General features: G+C 35.8%; 1 protein-coding gene across 4 annotated transcripts in view; it reads right to left on the bottom strand.

Annotated features, from left to right (window-relative positions):
- Positions 1-584: 584 nt before the first annotated feature.
- Positions 585-23,007, bottom strand: part of LOC150108390 (uncharacterized) — a 192,679-nt gene continuing 170,256 nt past the window's right edge. For all 4 annotated transcript variants that reach the window (XM_090415798.1, XM_090415796.1, XM_090415797.1 and 1 more), the window contains exons 6-7: positions 11,675-11,764; positions 585-631 (exon numbers count right to left, since the gene is read on the bottom strand). The gene's annotated coding sequence lies outside the window, so the exon portion shown is untranslated. The remainder of the gene's footprint in view (positions 632-11,674; positions 11,765-23,007) is intronic.

The raw sequence follows: 23,007 nt of genomic DNA, 5'->3' as shown, positions 1-23,007 counted from the left end.
AAAGAAAGAATGAGTGAAAAAGAGAAAATTTATAGTTTTGCTAATTTCCATGGCTGATTGGACAATGCAGTCCACACCTCATATGCAATTTAGTGTGTTTTTTAGCACTTCTGCATTTTATTAAAAGAAAAAAAAATACTAGATATTTGTTAAGTTTTGATTTCTTATAGAGCAAGGAGAAAAAAATGTGTGTGTCGATCAGTGATGTCTGTAAATCCATAATGAATTTTAGAAGTTTGTGGTGGTGAAGGGGGGGGATATCTAAAGGGATAGGGCTGCCTTTTTAAAATTAAATTTCTCTGCTTTTTATTTATCAAATGAAATCCACTGTTAACAAAATTTCAGTGCAGCAGTTGAAACCATTAAAATGAAAGATAAATCAGTACAAGTCCTGTGGATGAACCCCAACCCTCCCTTTTTACATATTCCAATAATATAAGCTGACAGATAAATTCAAAAATCATTCTGTTTTTAATAAAACAAATGTTTCATTAAAATGCCACTTACCATTTTTTTCCTTACTCAAAATGTAAAAACTAACAACAAATGTTTCATCTATTGAGAAAGGAGTAGGCAGAACATAGGTAATATCATCAGGAATAGGAATATATAGAATTTCACGCTTCTGCCTCTAAAAAAATATTTTCAGTGGTATAAAAATATTCATGACAAAGAAATAGTGAGAAAAATACAAAAATTTCTATGGTAAAGTATGGGAAAGTCTTATTATTATTATTATATCATATTATTTATTGTATAATATATATCATAAGCAAGTCTGGTGAGTTTGGACCAGTTAAATAAAAATACATACTACAAGAGAGAAATCAATAAAAATCCCAAAATGGCAGCCTATGAGATAGTGTGTTAGGTGCTGCCATCTTCAGATTTTATTTATTTATTTATTCAGTACTGTCCACAGGGTCTAGCATCGCGGCTTAATAAGGGTGCTCGTTCAGCCATATTTCGGTAGGTGGCGTCGCTTGCTACAGGAATTGTTAGTGCAGCAAGCACGGAAAGTTTTTCCAAGCTTAAATCGATTAAAAATTATTTGCAAACAGCAATAACCCAAGGAAGATTGTTGATCTAGCAAACTACATCGATAGAGGCAGACATAGCTTATAATTTAAATTTAGAAGAGCTTATAAACAGTTTTATTGTGTGGCATCCCATAGAGCAAACATTTAATTAATGTTATTATGTAATTGTTTTGCATTAATGTTTCTCTTGTAATAAAAACAAAATAGCAATTGAAGATTTTCTTATAATTTGTCTTATAATCCATCAAGGGCGATATTTAACTATTTGCCTCAGGGTGTGATCTAATCTAGCGATGGCCCTGTATTTATTTATTTATTTTAAATAGCTCCATATACAGTTGCTAAACAGGCTGTATGTTTAAATCCTACTGATGAGGATTTAGACCCACAGCCTAATCCTCCTGCAAGATAGTAGTAGAAATAATGAACAAAGAGAAACAAAACTTTGTTCTACAAGTTCAAAATGAACTGTGAAAGAACTGTTGATCAGCTACTGTGTATATTTTAACAGATTTAGAAGATAATGGGAGAATTACTGATTCCAATGTGGATGAACAGTGACTATGGAAATATTTGTAGAAAATGCAAGCAGCAGAAATTAAACAACAGTGTGAAAGAAAGTAGAGTGTATTCATGAGAAATAGGTCATTAATCAACCTGACTGCTTTCTTCTGTACTGAGTCAAGTATATTTGGATCTATCAGGGACACTGCTTCAAATGCAAGAACAATTCAATGGGTGGGTGGGTGTAATTTGTATTGAGTTAATAGCTATTCAAAATTAAAATAACACCTTGAGCAAAAGAGATTGCCTAATTTCCAGAATAATGAAGAAAATATATTTGTAATATGTTTATGTTAAGAAAGACTGAAGGTTAGAGTTATCCCAAGAAAAGAAGTCTCATCTTGTCCAGATTTCATTTTTAAAAATTAGAGACAACTACCATGTTGTAGTAAAGCTTCAATTTAATATAAACCTAAATAATTACTTGACATTTCGATCTTCATATCAAGATCATCATCTCAAGTGCATTTGTTATATACAAAGAAACAAGCCATCTTACAATCCATATAGTATTCTAAGATCATACTAATTTGATCAACTATTAACACTACTGGCCTGACCTCTGGTGAAAAAAAAAATACACCTTACTACATCAAAGCTATCCAGTTACCATATCCATAAATCCTGTTACCTGTTAAGTTAGAAATTACAACAGAGAAATTAAGCTAGAGATTACTCACAGATAAATTAGAACAAAAACAGTATTGACAATCTCAATTTCTGGTATTATTATTATTATTATTTTTATTAATGGAGTCAAAGATTCATCTGATAGGTCCTTTTATCACACACACACACACACACACAGCTTATCATACTGTGTCTTAAACACACTCAAACTTACTACAAACTTATTATTATTATTATTATTATTAATGGAGTCAAAGATTCATCTGATAGGTCCTTTTATCACACACACACACACACACACACACACACACACACACACACACACACACACACACAGCTTATCATACTGTGTCTTAAACACACTCAAACTCCATGCAGACACTACACTCTCAGGCAGAGTATTCCAATCATTCACAACTCAGCACGAAAAAAAACCTGCCTCTCACCCCCCCTATTCACACCCTCTTTATACAGTTTCCAGGGATGACCTCTGGTTCTCCCCTGATCTCCCACTATTTTCTGTAGAACTTCTCCAGCATTGATCCTATAACAAACCATTTACCAATTTGTAGGTCTCTTTCATATCTCCCCTCTTCCTCCTGTCCACCAGATTCTGCAAATTACATCTTTTCAATCTTTCCTCATACTCGACATTCCAGAGGTCAGAAACTACCTTAGTCAGTCTCCTTTGGACCCTTTCCAACATCTCTTCATCCTTCTGAAAAACCAGGTGACCAAATCTGGGCACAATAGTCCATGTGTGGCCTAATCAAATCAAATCAAAAAGCCTTATACAATGGAAGAAGAATCTCTCTACTTCTACAAGTCAGTGTCCTCCACATCATTCCCAGAAGCCTTTGTGCTGTCTTCACAATTTTGGCTATGTCCCCTAAATTTCAGATCCTTATCCACTATCAATCCCAGATCTCTTATTTCCTCCACCTCCAACAATATATCCTCACTAAGCATAAATTCTGCATCCCATCTTTGTTTATCAAATTTTAAAACCTTACATTTTGCAACATTGAACTCACATCCCCATTTCCAATCACTCAATTTATTCCAGTCTTCTTATAAGGTCACAACATCTTCTCTACTCTTCATAGTTCGTCCCAACTTTGCATCATCTGCAAACAACTGCATATCTCCATCCAAATCTTCACCATTATCATTAATATACAAGTTAAACAGTAATGGCCTCAAAATATACCCCCCCCCCGAGGCATACCACTAGTAACTTTCCTTTTCCTGGATATCACTCCCCCCATACACAACTTGTTGATACCTATCAGATAGCCAGTCTCCAATCCAATGCACCAATCTAATATCCAACCCCATCCACTCCAATTTGACTATCAACTTATCATGCGGTAATCTATCAAAACCCTTTACAAAATCTAAATATATTACTGTGTATCCTTCTCCTCTGTCCATGGAAGCAGTCACCTTATTGTAATAAGTAAGCAGATTACTAAAACATGACCTCCCTTTAGCAAATCCATACTGTCCATCAAAGATAATACCATTCTTGTCAACCCAATTCTGGATCATAGTTCTCACAAGCTTCTCCAACAACTTAACCACAATACCTGACACACAGATAGGCCTATAGTTTGATGCTTCAGTTTGATCACCTCCTTTATTAAGTGCCACAATCTCTCCCTCCGTCCACTCCTTAGGAATTGGACTGAGTGCAAGACTCGCATTGAAAAAATATGTCAAGGCAGGTGTCAACTCCCTGCACATTCCTTCAGAATATATGGTGATATATTGTCAAGTCCCACAGCCTTATTAACATCTAGTTTGTTCAATTCCCCATACACCTCTTGCTCGCTTACGGCCAGTCTCTCTTCCCCATCATCAACTGCTCGCAATCTCTCCATGAAGTCACATTCACAAGATAAAGACATTTATGAACTGCTCATTAAGTATCTCCACCACACCTTCTGCATCAGCTGTCTTTATACCATTTTCTTCAATCAATGTCATCCTTCCACAATCATTCTTTCTTTTGCTGGCTACATATCGAAAGAACTCCTTAGGATTCTTTTTGGCTTCATTAGCTAACTGCTGTTCATACCTCTCTTTAGTTATCCTCACCAACCAAGTCACCTGCTTTGCTTAGTCTTTGTAGATCTCATGGAATTGGTTATTTCCACTTCTCTTAAGCTGCCTTTTTTCTCTGTATCGCATGCTTAATCTCTTTATTCATCCATCTCACACCTACCTTATTTAACCTTCTCACCCTTGGAATACATTTAGACATTGCATCTACTAGATAGTTTTTGAAAATCCCCCACATTGCATTGATCTCTTTTCCAGCTGACTCCTCATTCCATGCTATACCTGCAAACTGTCTCTTGAGCTCTTTATAATCCCCCCCCCCCTTGTAGTTCCACATATATCCTTTTCTCACAGAGGTCCTTACACTGCTGGCAACCACCCAGGTAATTACCTCATGGTCACCCTCACCAATTGATGGAATGTTTGACACCTCATTTATAATTACATCCTCTGATGAGATGACCAAATCCAAGACCCTCAATCCTCGCCTGCCCTCTGTTACATACTGTCTGAGGTAGTTATCCCTCAAAAACTCAAGAAACTCATTTTCTTTACTTCCAGTTGCTATCTCATCATTCCAGTATAAAGCCAAAATTAAAATCGCCCATAATGATCATTCTTTTCTTATTTGCTTGGTTAATTTGATTATACATTTCATTATCACCACCATGCACATTGCCTAGTCTATAACAACATCCAACCAAGTATTTGATTCCATTCACCTTTATTTCACACCATACTGCCTCAAAACCACTGGCAGTATTTCCCTCTTGCATCTCTACTTTATATGGATATAACTCTTTCTCTATCATCAATAGCACACACACCCCCTCCCTTTTTACCCCTTCTATCTCACGAAACACATCATACCCTTCCATCTCTATTCCTGTCAGGATGTCGTCCTCTTTAAACCATGTATCACTTAATTCAACAATCTTTGGGTGAACAGATGCAATTAGTGCAACCATTTCATCTGCCTTGTTTCTTATACTTCTAGCATTTGTATACAAACACAACAGCTCATCTCTGGATCTACAGCTAGTTCCACTGATACCACTCACTCGATGTGATCTCTCCATGCTCGACTGGGCCCTGTCCCTTTTTGCTTATTCATTTTAGAACCCTTTTCAATTTCAACTGTTTCCTCTTTATCCCAGATCATCCCATTTCTTTCCTGTATACACATGCTCTCACCTCCTCTTGGAGTATCTGCCTTTCTCATGCTGTGTACCTCTGTCCACCCTGAGCCTCCCCGTTTCCCTGCTCCTCTTGCACACCCACTCTCATTTTCTATACTCATACCATTCATAACCACCTCTTCAATCTCTCCTGTCTTACTCTCCTGCTCTTCCACATCAGTTCCCACTTGATCTGATTCATTCTCTCTCTCTACTCACTTCTCTACCTTCCAGCAGCAGTCTCTCCAAGCGATTCACGCCATAACCACTCATATGCAGTCCATATTTGGTATTGAGAACACATGTTTTTAAATATAAAACAAGTTTGTTAAAATACACAATATAACCTGACAAGCAATTACTAAAGGAAGAGCCATAAGGCTTAGAACTCACATAAAGACGTACTGCTCGATATAATGCCCCATTGACACCATGTAACTGTAGCGTTCTGAATGGCTTTCCTCTTGGCACCTTGTCATATGCCCTTCGCAGGTCTACAAAACTTAAATACAGATCTTTGTTATATTCCCACGATTTCTCAACTATTTGTTGTAAAATGAAAATCAGATCCTGACAACCTCTATTTGGCCTGAATCTAGCTTGTTCTTCACCAAGCTTCCCTTCCACAATCCTTCTCGACTGTTGTAAGTTGTAAATCAGCAGTTAGAATTGAAGGAAGTACAGGAAGATGGTTCGATATAAATCAGATGTTAGACAAGGATGTACATTATCCCCTCTGTTATTCATTATCTATATGAATCACATTATGAAGGTAAGTGGTATTAAACCTGATATCAAAATTGGATATGTTAATCTCAGCTGTTTACTTTATGCAGACAATGTTATACTCTTAAATAAATCCAATACAAGTCTTCAAGATTCCCTGACTAAATTGTATAACTGTTGTAATAAATTTGATATCAAAATAAACAGGATGGAAGAGGAAAGATTAGAAAAACAATTATTCTCTGCCAGGATGGTAAGAAAAAGACCCAGAGGAAGACTAAGATATATAGGTGGATTGATACAGTAAAAATGCACCTTAGAAGACAGAAATATAAGATCTGATAATGTTGGAGTCTTGAGAGATAACAGATTGATTTGGAGGAAAATTTTTGATAGGAAGTTAGTAATGATGTAAGTTCTTCATGTTAGTGGTGTATACCACAGGGGGGGGGGAATCAGTTTTGGGACCATTGTTGTTCAATTTGTACGTTAATAATATTGGGATGGGTTTTAACTAGTGATATGCAGATGATGCAAAACTGAGGATAGCAATGCATGCAGAGTCAAGCAGATGTTATGGCCTTACAGGACGACCTGAATAGATTTCATGAATGGGCAGGTAAATGGAACTATCAGTTCAATGTTGCAAAGTGTGAGGTTTTGAGATTTGGTAAGCAACGATGGTTTTGGTAAGAAACATGATGGTAGACAAGGACCTGAAATTTAGGGGCCACATTGCACAAGTTGTGAAGATGTCACATTGGATAATGGCAATGATACAGAGGACCCTGACATGCAGAAAAAGACAAGTTATGATGCCATTGCCACAATAATCCATATGATGCCTTGATCAGGCTTCATATGGATTATTGTGCACAGATTTGGTCACTGGGTTTTCATGGTGATGAGGATATGTTGGAAAGGATCCAGAAAAGATTCACAAAGGTAGTCACTGGTCTATGGAATGTGGAGTATGAGGACAGATTGAGCGAATGTAAGTTGCAGAGCCTCATGAATAGGGGGAAGAGAGGAGGGGGGTATGATTGAGACATATAAGCTAGTCAAAGGTTGTTATCAGGTTGACATGGAAGAGATTTTTCATAGAATGGGAGAGGGGGTAGAACAAAAAGCCATTGCTGAAAACTGTATAAGGAGGAGTGAGGAGAAAGTTCTTTGCATGGAGAGTGGTTTGTGATTGGAATGCATTGCCTGAGTGTGTTGTGAATGTAGACACATTGAATCAGTTTAAAGCACGGTTGGATGAGCATTGTATGCAATAATGTGTACCTCACATGATGAGTCTCTGACTCCATGGAGGTCAGATGTTAATAATAATACTTTCACTTGTCCTGAGAACAACATTCTCTTCAGATGCCTATGTCCTTCCTCATTCAAATTCAGCCTAGCGCTCACATATAGCTGCCTTCTATCCTAAAATGCAATCAAGCATCCTTATAATCCAAGCCTCTCTTTTGACACATTCTTGCTGTCATGTCTTTCATTACTGACACTCTTCTCAGCTCTGCATTATAACATCTGGATTACATGCTTACTATTTTCTCTCTCACCTTATTCTACTGTACAACTAAAGCATAAACTTCAAATTTCTCATTACCCAATTCACAATACCTCCCAAGTCATTTGTATCCACCATCAGAATCATGTCATCCACAGAAGGAAATTTATTAGAAGGTAACAATCTTATATAACAGGAAGTATGCTTGGAAAGGAGTATCATCTAGAAATCTTGAATGTATACATTACTTGATCTGTGCTATAATGATATTACAGATAGTTCATTAAATGCCTCTGCAGGCAAAACACTAATAAAGAGTGATTAGTCATACAGATAACTGAAATCCTCTGATAAGCTGACATAAAAAATATCTCATGACTATTTTATTTATGTGAATCATTCTAGTAAAGCAAGTTTTATTCTTAGAAAGATGGGAGAGAGTTGAAGAATTAGAAATGATTGACGAGAAGAACATCTGTTTGCAGAAGAAGTTCTGCAAACAGATGAGTTGCCTAAGGAGAAGAAGGACAACATAGTGCCATGCATCGAGGTGCTGAACTAGAGGTATAGACATTATTTTTTCTTTCAGTGTATTGAATGAACTACCATTTTGAGACCTGAATAACATCTATTAACTTCTAGTATAAACTATTAGAAGCTTATATTGCATTCTGATAGTTTTATAAACTTAAAATTCAAACTATAAAAGTTTGTATTTCTTCTATGATGGACTGGAAAAATTCAGGTTCAGATGTGTGTCCTAATTTTTGATGGAAAAACTATCAAATAGGTATCAGAAAGTTTTATGGGGGGAGGGCAGCATCCCAAAAGAGAAAGGTTACTAGTGGTGTGCTGCTGGGGTCAGATTTGGGGGCTATTGTTAGTGATATACAGCTGTTTGCAGGTGACAAAAAATTGAGAAGAGCAATGCAGAGTCAAGCAAATGTTATGGTCTTATTACTTGAATCAATTTCATGAATGGGCAGATAAGTGGAACAATCAGTTCAATGCTGCAAAATGTAAGGTTTTGAAATTTGGTGGAGTATGTGGAGTACGAGGACAGATTGAGAGAATGTAAGCTGCAGAGCCCCTCATGAATAGGAGGAGGATATGATTGAGATATATAAGCTAGTCGAAGGGTGTTATCAGGTTGATATGGAAGAGATTTTTCATAGAATGGAAGAGGGGAGAACAAGAGGCTATCACTAAAAACTGTATATGAAGTGAGTAAACAGAGGAGTGAGGAGAAAGTTCTTTGCACGGAGAGTGGTTGGTGAGTGGAATGCATTATGTGAATGTGTTGTGAATGTAGACACATTAAATCAGTTTAAGGCACGATTGCATGAGCATTTTGTGTGCAATAGTGTGTGTGTGTGTGTGCCTGCTATGATGAGTCTCTGACTCCATGGAGGTCCAATATTAATAATAATAATAATGTCTGCCTCTCAAAGAAAACAAATCATTGGTACTTGCTTACCTGGACCATCACTGACAAAAACTTCCACATTATTAGGTATATCGAGATTGAGAGTTTGTAAAGTTATGTCAACATACGCAGTTCATTGCAAGACAACATAATCAAAGAGAAATGGGCAAAAATCAAAATTGACAGAAAGAGAGAGCATCAGTCATTGAGAAGGATTGTTTCAAAAAATCAGAATTACTTCAGCAGAGTTAAGAGAAGAGATGAAGATTCATCCTGCAGGAACAATTTCCACAACCTGTTTCCAACATAAGCTTCATAAATTCAATATTCATATTCACTATTCAATATTCATAGTAGAGCTGCAACTGCTAAACTTCAATTACTGAAAAGACTGGTTAGATGCATAAACGATGGCATCACAACTATGAAATCTCCTATCTTTCTCATCCTTCCTAGGATGGGGGTTGAGCCCCCCCCCTTCATTTGGAGGGGGGGTTTACGATAAATTAATGCAACTGGTTCATCACTCCTCTGCTGCATCCCCTAAGGGCAGTATTTATGGCTGTAATCCATGTGTGTTCACAGGGTCAGTTTGCCTGCTTGCAGGAGGAAAAACCCTGCTGTCCACACCAAACACCGGCTAACTTGGCTATGTCTGAGAAAGATCCTTAAGCTCCTCACATCAACAACAGGAATCGAACCCAGGACACTCCTTTCCCAGGCATATGGTTGCAAAGTGCATAGCCACTAGGCTAACTGTGCGGCCTTGACATGAAACTTAGGCATTTTAATACTGGAAATGTGTGATATGATCAGATGAGTCAATCTTCATGCTGTTTCCTACATCACGATGAGATTCCATTTGGAGAACACCAAAGGAAGCCTACAATCCAGAATGCATGGTTTCACCACTAAAGCTGGGGATAAGGATCTGAAATTTAGAGGACCACATTGCCAAAATTGTGAGGCCAACACAATGAATTCTGGGAAAATGCAGAGACACTGACTTGTAGAAGTAAGGAGATCTTTGTTCCATTGTTTAGCTGGAGCATCACTGACAAAAACTGCCACATTATTAGGTATATCAAGATCAACGGTTTTTCTAAGGCTTTGTCAGTATATACAAATAATTGCAAAGCAACATCATCAAAGAGAAACAGATAAAAATCAGAAATGAGTGAAAGAGATCATCAGTCATTGAGAAGAACTGTTTCAAAATATCATAGAACTTCTGCAGTACAGTTAACAGCAGAACTAAATATTCATGATGGTGTTACAACTATGAAACCTAGACATTTTAACACTTAAAATGTGTGATATGGTCAGATGAATTGACATTCATGCTGTTTCCTACATCAGGACGAGTTTCCATTTGGAAACTTCTGATTACTGAAAAGACTAGTCAGTCTTTATAGTAATCAGATGTCTCCAAATGCAAACTCCTTGATCAGAGGTCTCCTTGATTAGGCCATGTATGGACTACTGTGCACAGATTTGGTTCATCTGATTTTCAAAAGGATGAAAAGATGTTGGAAAGGGCCCAGAAGTGACTGCCTAAGGTAGTTTCTGATCACTGGAATGTTGAATATGAGGAAAAGATGCAGTTTACAGAGTCTACTGGATAGGAGGAAGATGGGTGATATGATAGAGATGTACACGTTGGTAAGGGGTTGTTATAGGATCAATAAGCGAAAAGGTTTTTCATAAAATGGTGGGAGATTGGGGGAGAACAAGAAGTCATCCCTAGAAGCTAAGAATCAGGTTTTCTGCATGCAGAGTTGTGAATGATTGGAATGCATTGCCTGAGGGTGTGGTGTCTGCAGAGAATTTGAATGTGTTTAAAACAAGATATAATGAGCTGTGTGTATGAAAAAAGGCCCTTCTAGATTAGTTTTAACATGGGGGTCTTAGGATAATAATAATAATAATAATAATAATAATAATAATAATAATCTTACTATCTTGGGATTCTGAAAATCTCAGTGTGAAACTAAACTGCCTGGTTGGAAATAATACCTCTCTTGCACCTTGTCATAACACAACCTTTTAGGCATGTATGTTGCGATGCATTATGGGAAGGATTACTACCAAGATCAGTTTTGACTATATTGAGGTCCTATGAGTTGGAGCTAGACTTGAAGAGATAATGAGAGTTAAATCAATGCAGACATCACATGAACATATGTGCCCCAGAGGAAGTCCACTTTAAATGATTTCTCACACAATCAAGTGAAAAAAATTTCTACAACTGCCTCTAATTAATGGTTATATGAAGTGTAAAGTTTTGGTGTATAAATAAATAGTCTATGATATGTAAGGAGTGCTTAGTTTTTTTGTTTTTTTTTTTCGGCTATTGCTTTACTGTTTATTTACTATCATGAAAAAATACTGTGTTCTTACATACTATCAATTAATAAGAGAACAAACCTTAAAAAAATGAAAAAAATAAAAAACTATTACATTGCAGCTATAGGGGAAAAAGAATTTATTTATATTTGGATATAATGCTCCAAATAATTAGAATACTTACAAATGTTTTGTCTGCAGTGAGGTAATTATTAATTTGTGAGATAATAAACATTCGAAACTTTAGATCATGCTCTGTATACCATGTTACAATCTATAAAGAAACAGAAAAGATAGTTAAAAAATAACAAAAATAAATTGTTATTAACTATCCATGTCTAAAAAGTAATTTTTAGACAGATAGTTCAAGTGATATATTTCACAGGGTCAACTGTGATACATCTCACAGAAATAAAAGTTGAGTATTTTAGACAGCAATTTTTTAATATGTTTGACATTAAATGTATAAATTTATATCTTTCATTTAAATATTATACTGAAAGGCCTGTTATAAACTAGATATATCTGTAAAAATTTATGTGTGTGTCCTAAAATACAGTAAGAAAGTACTACAAATCTTATACAAACAACCTCATTCATTACTATCATCATTATTATTAACAGAGACCTCCAAGAGTTGAGGGCCCACATATCCATGCCAGCTGTCAATCTTCTCTTATACCCACTCACAATTAAATGCACTCACCACTTCAACAGGCAATCTGTTCCACTCACTCATTGCTCTCTGAGAGATAATGACCTCCTCATCCTTACATTTTAAGGTTATTTTCAGCAAAGCAATTACACTCCTAGTTATGCTTGCAGCCTTTGCCATGTGACCTTTGAACTTGTTATCTGCCATGAAGAAGTAGACCTTTACTGCAACGCCACTGACCTTTGCAAACATTCCATGATTCAACCACCCTCCATGCAAAGAAACCACTCCTCACCCTCTTGCTCACAGCTTCCTTTCGTAACTTCCAGGGATGGCCTCTTGTCATCACTCCTTCCTGCTGTTCAACCAAGTGAAAGAATTCCCCAGTGTCCTGTAACCACCTCTCAACAGTTCAATCATATCACCTCTCCTTCTTCTATCCACCAAACTCCAGTTCACATTCCCTCAGCCGATCCTCATAACTATCATTGTACAATCCTGAAACCATCTTTGTTATCTGCCTTTGTACCCTTTCCACAGTTAATTTATCCCCTTCAAATCCTGGGGACCAAATCTGAGAACAATGGTCCAAGTGTGGTCTGATCAGGGTCTTATACAACAGAATGATAACTGTTTTTTATTTATTTATTTATTTAATTTTTGGAATATGCAGCCCAAGAACTTTGCTTATGTCAGAACCAAGCTTATTATTTATCCTATTCTTAATTCTAGGTTTAGGATGAAGAGTGCTTTTTTCTTTTTTTTGAAAAAAAGTGTATGCAAATTGTCTTTGCAGGTGAAAACCAACTGGGAAGAAAGAAAAGTAGACAATGGCCTGCTGCAATTTACTTTCTATGACCTTCATGTTTAATGTGTGACCAAATATAGTAAAATCTTCAATATATCATGGTACTAACTTTGAAAGCAAACATTGACATGGTACTAACATTGAACTAACTTTGAAAGCAAATAATGTGATACAACCTTTGAACCTTGTGACACCCTCCTTTTACAGAGAGGATCAGAAGAAAGAAAGAGAGAGAGAGAGAATAGCTTTCATTTCAATGACTTAGATTTTAATTAGACAGGAAGCCTTTGATGAAAAGAGGGAGTTTCTCCCTATGACATTATGCCAGCCTTTAAGTATACCAATAGGTTGTATATGTTTTCCATGTCAAAGGAAAACTGATACTGAATGCATGTTTTAGGAAGCATCTCTGATGGAGCTAGATTACATCTCAGAAAAAAAAGACTATTGCTCTCACCATAAAAATGAAGTTTTTTTTTCTCATTGGTTGGATTTTTGAATTCTTACCTATCTGTGGAATGGTAATAATAATAATTGTCCCTTACCAGGAAATGAAAATTCATTCTCACAGCAGATTCTGTTATCAGTTGAAGATGATGACAGATGTTTAACCTTACAATGGATGTAATTTGGTCCTTTTGCTCAACAATAAAGTAAAAGAGTATTTTAGTTCTCTCTCTTAAATGGCTGGATGCAGATTTCCAAACAATATGAGAAGAATGTGATATTTTTCTTTTTGCTTTTTAATAAAAGGAATTTAAAGAAGTAAGAGGACGCTGAAATGTTTTGGCTAAGCTCTCCCTAATAGTATCAGGAACCAAGGAGACCAAGCATGCACACACACTCATCAGGTGTGGTCACATCATTTAATTTAGATTAAATTTGAGGCAGATGGGTTTGAGGCAGAGAGGTCAGTACATCTAATGTTCATGTAAAATTGGTGAGTTTTATCTGTTTTATTGTGTTTTTTTTTCTTCGAAAAAATAAGTGTTTTATAGTATATTAATGCAGATTTTTGTGTTTTTATAGTATTTTTTATATTGCTCTCATCCATGAAAGGTTATTTGCAAACCTATAGTACATTTTGTACTGTGGATGGGCTAAGGTTTTATTTTATAATATAATTTTTTTTTTGTATTTATTCTTTACATAGTCTGGAAACTCTGTTCTAGAGCCCAAACATGGAATTTTTCAAGCTATTTCAGACCTCCAATAAGTGGGGCAGTAATCTCACACAAGATGGTGAAATTCATCTCCTGGCTAAAGACAATCACAGACATCCATGCCGATGCCAGGATTTGAACCCACGACATTTTGGTTGGAGAGCAGGTGCACTAACCACTAGATGAATCAAGTCAGCCCATAAAAAACAGGTAATGTTTTCATAATATATGTTTATTGAGATATGGCAATATTAAATACACCTCTCAAAAGTGCACAAGAAACAGAACATTATTATTTAGAAGAATCTCATTCATTTTAGTCTTCTTTGTTTTGGTAACACTAATTTAGTCAACACTGTACTTCTCTAATTCTTCTGCCAGTTCTCCTTTTGAGTTGATACTTCGTACATTGATGGTGGCTCTGTTGAATTCTGTTGTTGAGCTAGAGTTTATTCTAGTAGCTGATCACATATGCTCTGGTTCCATGAGAAAAACAGCATGGTCATCTGTAACCAGGCAGTGCTTCAGCCAGCATGACATTTCATCTTGCACCATTTTGTACCAATTGTATTCTGTATTGCCTTTTGTATAAAGCAATACAGAATGCAATTTGGTCAGCTGAATCCAAAACTGCCAGTCATCCCATTCATCAGTATCCAAGTAGATCAGTAACCAGATAGACTGAAACATTAGGTTAGAAGCCTTGGTTGGTTATTCACATGCTTAAAAGGCTATGTGAAGGTCTCCTCCCAGTTATTTAGCTTTGATCTTTAAGTAAGTGATCCATCCAAAAATACTTCCTCCACTCTGGTAGAGTTCCCAAGGGAGTGGAAAGAGAGCAAAATAATGCCATTGCATAAGGGAGGTTCTAAGATTGCGGTAGTAAATTATAGACAATCAGTATCTCAAATGTGGTGTACTAGAAAAATTTGTCAAAAAGAGAATTCAAGAATGGATAGATAAAAATATGATATGGTATGAGGGGGAAACATGGATTTGTGAAGGGTCAGTCATGCCTTAGTAATTTACTAACTTGTTATAATAGAATAACAGCCTAGTTGGATAAAGGAAATGGCTACACATTGATTTTGCTGGATTTTGCAAAGGCATTTGACAGAATACCTCATGGAAGGTATTCTGTCAAACATTCTGTTATGCAAATTAGAACAAATTGGGATGGATATGAAACTGGTTAAGTGAATAAGAGGATGGCTGCTGGACAGATATCAGAAAGTGTTATATGGAGGAGCAGAATCAAGTCGAAAACAGTTGACTAGTGGTATGCTGCAAGGTTCAGCTGGGACCACTGCTATTTAATTTGTACATAAATGATATAGGAAATAACCTCAAAAGAAATGTTCAGTTATTTGCTAATGATGCAAAATTGGGTAGGGTAATATTTAATCAAGGTGATGTGCAGAGCTTGCAGGACAATTTAAATAAGCTGTTAGTATGTTAGTAGGCAGTTTAATGTTGGGAAATGTCAAGTTTTGCATTTTAGGATAAATAGATTACAAACTGTGTACTACATTGATGGAAATGTACTCCAGGAAACAGATGAAGCTAGGATTTAGGAGTGGTGGTAGACAGAGTAGAGTTTAGAGAACATATTGCTATGGTTGCTCAAGTAGCTCATAAAATTACTTGACTATTGAAGAACACACTGGCAAGTAGAGATAGAGGAGTTGTTATTCCACTTTATAAGGCCTCGACACATCAACATCTGGAATAATGTTCTCAGGTATGCTCAGCTGAGTTTATTGGAGATGAGGAAGTAGTGGAAGAAATTCACTGATGTATGGAGAAAATTGAGGATGTGTGGATTGCAGAAGTTAGTTGATAGGAGAGAAAGAGGGGATATGACAAAAACATTTACATTGCTTAAAAGGTTTTATAGGATTAGGTTGCAGGGGAAATGTTTCAGCACTTGGCTAGAAAGACCAGAACAAGGGGATCATCCACCAATTATATATTTGGTTTAATCCTTTATCCAAGTGTAAGCAAACAAAGTTTGCACCTGAAGTATTTTCAGGACTGGGGCAACTCGTGGTAAAGGTGATATAAGTTCTCATCACTTGCCTTAGTATTCCCATAATGCAAAGCATATCTCCTTGAGGACATGTATAATGCTATGCATTAAGGGAAGGGCAACTACCCAGATCGGTTTCAACCTTTATTGAGGTCTCATCAGTGGGAGCCAGACCTAGAAGTGGTGATACTAAGGTGGAAGTAATGCAAAAGTCATATTTCCATATACGAGTTGCCAAAAGGTGTCACACTTTATTATTAAAATTCTCTGGATTAGAGATAAGTTGACAGAATTTTTTTCACTTGGCTATGCTACCAATTATATATTTGGTTTAATCCTTTATCCAAGTGTAAGCAAACAAAGTTTGTGCCTGAAGTATTTTCAGGACTGGAGCAACTCGTCGTAAAGGTGGTATAAGTTCTCATCACTTGCTTTAGTAACTCCCATAATGCAAAGCATATCTCCTTGCAGACATGTATAATGCTATGCATTAAGGGAAGAGCCACTACTCAGACTGGTTTCGACCTTTATTGAAGTCTCATCAGTGGGAGCCAGACCCAGAGGTGGTGAATGGTAAAGGTGGTGATGAAAACTTATACCACCTTTACCATGAGTTGCCTCAGTCCTGAAAATACTTCAGGCACAAACTTTGTTTGCTTACACTTGCATAAAGGATTAAACCAAATATATAATTGGTAGCATAGCCAAGTGAAAAAAATTCTGTCAACTTATCTCTAATCCAGAGAATTTTAATAATAAGGTGTGACACATTTTGGCAACTGGTATATGGAAATATGACTTCCACATTAGTATCACCACCTCTGGTCTAGGGCCCACTGATGAGACCTCAATAAATACATAAAGAAGCTATATTTTCTAAAATATTTTTTGTTTTGCATCTTTTTTCATATTATCATTACCATATTATTTCAATTTTTTCATTAAGAATTTTCCCTGTGAAGAATTTTCTTGCAATAGATTTTCCTTACAAAGAATTTTTCTCATAAAAAGAATTTTCTCACAACAAATTGTTGGCAAAAAATTGTGTGCACATTATGTCAACTGAGACTTGCCTAAAAAGGTCAGAAGAGTGATAAAATAGCTTTCTATAGTTGAAGAGTTATTGCATCACATCAATCAACCTATAAGATTTTTTTCTTTTTTAAATAACGAAACCTGTAGTGCGATCATAATTAAAAGAAACACACGTATTAACCACAGGAAAATTATTTAATTGTAAATATTTCATCCTAAGTATCTTAGGACATCATCAGTACAGTAGTTTAAAATAGGAATAGCATACAGTTAGGGCACATGATTAATAGATTCTCATTAAACATGTTACAGAAGTAAAAAAAAAAAAAAAATTATTTAACACAATTTTGTATGACAATTTCCCATACTTTAGGATTAGTAAGAACGTCATTGTGGTTTAAGTTTGGTCTGTGTAGTAGGGCTTCAGAACTTTCTTTGTATAAACGTTCATGTTTATATAAAGATCTATGTAAAAGTTTAGACTTTTCCCAAATGGATCCTATGGTTTGGATTTTCAATTCCGTGTTGAGAGAGGCCATATTTCTGCGGTTTAAAAAGACAAATGTGGTCTTGATGTTCGAAGATGCGTTTCTGAATACCTGTCTGTCCAAAGTAAGACAATTTGCATGAGGCATGGAATATCATAAACGCCAGGCCACATCAAAGGTGAGAGATTGTCCTTAGGAGAAGGTAACAAGTTGTAAATTTGGTTGATAGGTTTGTAAGTAGTGGCAAAATTGTATTTCTTCATAATTTTAGAAAGACGTTTGGAGATGCCTTTGACGTAAGGTATGGGAATCCTATGGACTTCTTCCTGTCTAGTTTGATGTGTGTGGAGAAGTGACCGATGATTTTTTGAGTTGTTTTAGGATTTATATCCATTTAGGATGGCTGTAGTTTTGATTACTTCTAATTCCTGGTTTAAAGATTCTTCAGAGGAGCAGAATTAGTGTGCTCTGGAAACTAGTGACTTAATAATTCCAGATTTCTGAGATGAATGATGAGCAGAAGATCTGTGAATGTAGCGACCTGAGAATGTCGCTACATTCACATGGAATGTAGCGACATGCGATGGAACCGTCTTCTTTTCTTTGGATGTGTAAATCCAAAAAGGAGATACCTTGTGGAGATTCTTTTTCTAACGTAAAGTTGATGCGATGATGAAGAAGGTTAATTTTATCTAGAAACAGTTGTAATTCATGTTCGGGATGATCCCAGACTGCAAATATGTCATCGACATACCTTAACCAAATTTTTGGTTTGGGTTCAAAAATGAATATTTTTTCCTCAAAGTGTTCTAGAAACAAGTTTGCTATGTTTGGTGATAAAGGAGATCTCACTGCTGTTCCTTCTTCTTCTGGCTTGTAAATTTGACCTTTCCAGGTGAAGTAACCTGATGCAATAACAAACTTGAACAATTCAACTATATCAGAAGGAAATTTTTGAGTTAGTAGTTCTATTGTTTCTTTATGGGGAATGTTTATGAAGAGGGAGACAATGTCGAAGAAGCTGATTAACAAGTCAATTTTTGATAGTTGAATGTCTTTAATTTTTGTGTGAAACTCAGTAGAATTTTTGATTGAAGAGACTGAGTGGCCTATATGAGGGCGGAGAAGGTTAGATAAGAATCTTGATAACTTGTAAGTTGAACTGCTGATTCAGTCCACGACGGGGTCAAAGTGGAACGTTAGTTTTGTGTAGCTTAGGTAAGCCATAAATTCTAGGAGGGCTTGCATGGTATGTCTTAAGTTTTTTGATTGTTTCTTCATCTAAGGAGGAAGTTTCATTGTAGCTTATTTAATTTTCTGAGTTGACATTTTGTAGGATCATAATCCAATTTGGCATAAGTATTACGATCTCGAAGAAGTAAATTCATTTTTCGGTCATTTGAGTTTGTATCAAGAACCACAGTGGTATTTCCTTTATTTTATCAGCTCTGGTAATGATTATGTTTTTATTATGTTTTAAGGAAATAATAGCTTTCAATTCTGATGGTTTTGAATTCATACAAAATTGTGTTAAATATATATATATATATATATATATTTACTTCTGTAACACGTTACGCATGTTTAATGAGATTCTATTGTAATCATGCTTCCTAACTGTATGTTATTCCTATTTTAAATTACTGTACTGATGATGTCCTAAGATAATTAGGATGAAATATTTACAATTAAATAATTTTCACTGTGGTTAATACATGTGTTTCTTTTAATTATAACCTATAAGACTGAATAATATAATCACATAAACACAAGAAAGATATTTAATTAGCCAAATATTTCCGTCTGAAAATTGCAGACCATCTTCAGTGGCACTACAAGAACAGTTTTAAAAAATACAAGGTGGAATACTAACAATAGATCATTTAAAAATAGAACAAGCCACGTGATGTTATATCACTAAGTATTAAAGGGAATATTATTAAGCAGAGACATGACTGAAATAAAGATATTAATTAATAATATTAAATAACATAAAATTAATATGAATTAATGAGTTATCCTGATTAGACTTTCCCAGATTTTTGATACAGATATACAGTCATTCTGATTCAGGTTAGGTCGATGGAGTAATGCTACTACGCTTTCTTTGAATAAATGTTCAAATTTATAGCAGGATATATGTAAGAGGTGAGTTTTTGACCTAAGGATGTTGTGGTTGGTTTCAGTCCCATGCTGAGCCAATCCAGATTTTTAAGGTTTGTTGTGATGAATGGAGAATTGATGTTCTTGGATTCTTTTTTCAAGAGAGTGTCCAGTTTGTCCAAAATAGGAGAGATCACAGTTGCAGGGAATTTGATAAACTCCAGGAAGAGACATAGTTGAACGTTTGTCTTTAGGAGAAGGAAAATGGGATGATAATTTGTTAATCGGTGAACACGTAGCTGTTAACTCGTATTTCTTCAGAATTCTTGAGATAGGTTCTGAAATCCCGGAGATGTATGGAATTGGAACTCGACGTATTGAATCTTTGTTGTTTAGTGGTGGATTAAAAGAATCGAGAAGATGTGTACTCTTTTCAGAAAAGCCATTAAGTTTCATGTGTTGTTGGATAGTAGAAAGTTCTTTCTGTAGAAAATTAGAAGTAGAACAATTAGTTTTGGCTCTTCTGATTAGATATTTTATGATTCCTGTTTTTTTGACAAGGATGATGGGCCGATTCTTTAAGAATATACTGACCTGTGAATGTTGGTTTCCTGTAAACTGTAGTTGTAAGAGTATTTGAAGGTGACCAGATGAGGAGAACGTCTAAAAATGATAACTGGTTTGTTTTTTTCCATTTCCATAGTAAACTTTATGTGATGATGATGTAAGGAATTGATACTGTTTAAAAAAAAGATGGTAAGGAGTCTTTGTTGTGAGGCCATATAGTAAAGATGTCATCTATATATCTTACCCAAAAGGATGGTTGAGGGAAAATAGATACGAAGAGGACTTTTTCTAGATGTTCTAAATAAAAGCTGGCTAAAGCAGGAGAGAGGACTTCCCATGGCCGTTCCTTCTACTTGGTTAGAGTATAATAAATTTAGTTTAATCCTTTATCCAAGTGTGAGCAAACAAAGTTTGCACCTGAAAGTATCTTCAGGACTGGGTTAAGGTGGTACAACACCAGGGCAACTCGTTGCAAAGGTGGAGTAAGATACTAAAACTCCTATCTCAGTATCTCCTATAATGCAAAACACATCTCCTTGCGGATATGTCTAATGTTATGCATTAAGGGAAGGGCCACTACCCAGACTAGTTTCGGCCTGGCTCCCACTGAAGAGACCTCAATAAAGGTCGAAACTAGTCTGGGTAGTGGTCCTTCCCTTAATGCATAACATTAGACATATCCGCAAGGAGATGTGTTTTGCATTATAGGAGATACTGAGATAGGAGTGTTGGTATCTTACTCCACCTTTGCAACGAGTTGCCCTGGTGTTGTACCACCTTAACCCAGTCCTGAAGATACTTTCAGGTGCAAACTTTGTTTGCTCACACTTGGATAAAGGATTAAACTAAATTTATTATACTTCTACTTGGCTGTAAAATTTGTTTTGACATAAGAAATATCCAGAGTGTATTACAAAATCGAATAATTTTATAATGTCTTCTGAAAAGATGTCAGCAAGTAATTTTAAAGTATCCTCGAGAAGTACATTTGTATATAAAGTTTCTATATCAAAGCTCACCATAAGAACTGTAGGTTGCAATGAGATATTTTTCAATTTTTCTAAGAAATCTGAGGAGTTTTACTAAAGGAACTAGAGTTACCTATGTGAGATTTCAATAATTTAGATAGATATTTGGCTATACGGTAAGTAGAAGAATCAATACAATCGACTATTGGACGAAGAGGAAAGTCAATCTTATGTATTTTAGGAAGACCATAAAATCTAGGGGTTCTTGCAAAATGAGTTTTAAATCTTTCAGTTGTGGCGCTATCTAAACTGATGACTTCATCTAGGAGAGAATTTAATTTCTTTAGTTGTCTGTTGGTTGGATCATAATCAATTTCTTGATATGTGGAGCGATCTCAAAGTAAAAGAGAAAGTTTTCTTCTGTAATTTGCAGAGTCCATAACTACTGTTGCTTTCCCCTTGTCAGCTTTGTTGATAATGAGGTGATTATTTTTTTCTCAAGGACTGTAAAGATTTCATTTCAGAAAGAGATACGTTGGAAGGAGGAAGTTTGGCCTTAAGTAGAGAAGAAGCGACTTCTAGGCGAAGAGCATTAGCTTTATCACTAGTTAGATGATTGAGATTCTGTTCAATGTTAACTAGGAAATCTAGATATGGTATCTTATTAGGAACAATAGAAAAATCATGTCCTTTTGACAGGATGAGGATTTCACTATTAGTTAGAGGACATCCAGATATATTGACAATCCAATTATCTGGAGTTTTGAAGGGCTTGAATTATTTAGAAGAAAGAGCTTCATATTTGCAGTTTAGATGTTGACTTAGTTTATGATATGCTCGCTGAGTAGAACGTTTAGCCACATTTAGAACAATGTGTGAAAGATGTGGTAATCGATTTCGTAATACACTCTGGATATTTCTTATGTCAAAACAAATTTTACAGCCAAGTAGAAGGAACAGCCATGGGAAGTCCTCTCTCTCTCTCTCTACTGCTTTAGCCAACTTTTATTTAGAAAATCTAAAAAAAGTCCTCTTCTCATCTATGTTCCCTCAACCATCCTTTGGGGTAAGATATATAGATGACATCTTTACTATATGGCCTCACAACAAAGACTCCTTACCATCTTTTTTTTAAACAGTATCAATTCCTTACATCATCACATAAAGTTTACTATGGAAATGGAAAAAAACAAACCAGTTATCATTTTTAGACGTTCTCCTCATCCGGTCACCTTCAAATACTCTTACAACTACAGTTTACAGGAAACCAACATTCACAGGTCAGTATATTCTTAAAGAATCAGCCCATCATCCTTGTCAAAAAACAGGAATCATAAAATGTCTAATCAGAAGAGCCAAAACTAATTGTTCTACTTCTAATTTTCTACAGAAAGAATTTTCTACTATCCAACAATACATGAAACTTAATGGCTTTTCCGAAAAGAGTACACAACATCTTCTCGATTCATTTAATCCACCACTAAACAACAAAGATTCAATACATCGAGTTCCAATTCCATACATCTCTGGGATTTCAGACCCTATCTCAAGAATTCTGAAGAAATATGAGTTAACAGCTATGCATCACCTATTAACAAATTATCATCCCATTTTCCTTCTCCTAAAGACAAACGTTCAACTATGTCTCTTCCTGGAGTTTATCAAATTCCCTGCAACTGTGATCCCTCCTATTTTGGACAA

Source organism: Typopeltis vanoorti, chromosome 3 (assembly GCF_054136105.1).
Source record: "Typopeltis vanoorti isolate ZY-2024b chromosome 3, IOZ_Tvanoo_1.0, whole genome shotgun sequence".
Classification (NCBI taxonomy): Eukaryota; Metazoa; Arthropoda; class Arachnida; order Uropygi; family Thelyphonidae; genus Typopeltis; species Typopeltis vanoorti.
Note: the sequence above shows the minus strand (reverse complement) of the source record. Positions and strands in the feature narration are given on the sequence as shown.